Here is an 835-nt window from a genome sequence, read left to right on the forward strand (position 1 = left end):
CCTACTCCCCAACAATTAAGTGGCAGCCTTGGGAAATTAACCCATAATGGTATCTCAGCTAAGAACTCCTTCCCAAAATCAAAATCTGCACACCATTGCTTCAGTATAATAGGCCTATTATTCATAGTGTAAGGTCCTGAAAATAGGATCTCATTCATATCCTCCAAGCTCTGAAACTTGACAATGAAGTATCCCTCTTCATGTAGGAACAGTGTTGGTTTCCCAGCTTTAGTCCAGTTCATCATTATGTATCTACTCATGACATTATACCGAGGACATTCACCCACTACATAGGCTATGAGTGCACACTTCCACTTAGCCTCTTCATCTAGAACTTCTTTCCCCTCCAACTGTACCATCGTTTCTCCATTAACTATTTGTGGAGGGAAATAATTCAGCTGCATACCATTGTTAGCTACACGATTGTTCTTAAACATATTAACCCATGGTTCTGTCTCCTTGCTCACTTCTTCTCCATAATCTACAGTATTCCCAACTTGCTTCTTTGTTACTGTTCCATTGCTTTCCATCTTGTTATCAGCTGCTCTTTGCATTAGATCTGACTTCTCATAAGCTTCCTCATCTTCTACTACTGAATCTAAGCTCAATCGCCTAGCTACATCAACACTCTCATTCACTCCATCTTCACAGTTATGTCCTTCACTTTGAGCTTGTTGTTGATCTGATGCTTCCACCTGAGCTCCAACTGAGCTACCAACTGTCATTAGTGATATTTTCCGGCCTCTTCCTCGTCCCCGTCCCCTTCCCCTCGCCATTTTCACGTTCACTGCGCAGGTTAACTAACCTGCGCTGAGAGCATCTTGGGAGAGAAGGT

The sequence above is a fragment of the Solanum pennellii genome, chromosome 9 (genome assembly GCF_001406875.1).
Source record: "Solanum pennellii chromosome 9, SPENNV200".
NCBI classification, from domain to species: Eukaryota; Viridiplantae; Streptophyta; class Magnoliopsida; order Solanales; family Solanaceae; genus Solanum; species Solanum pennellii.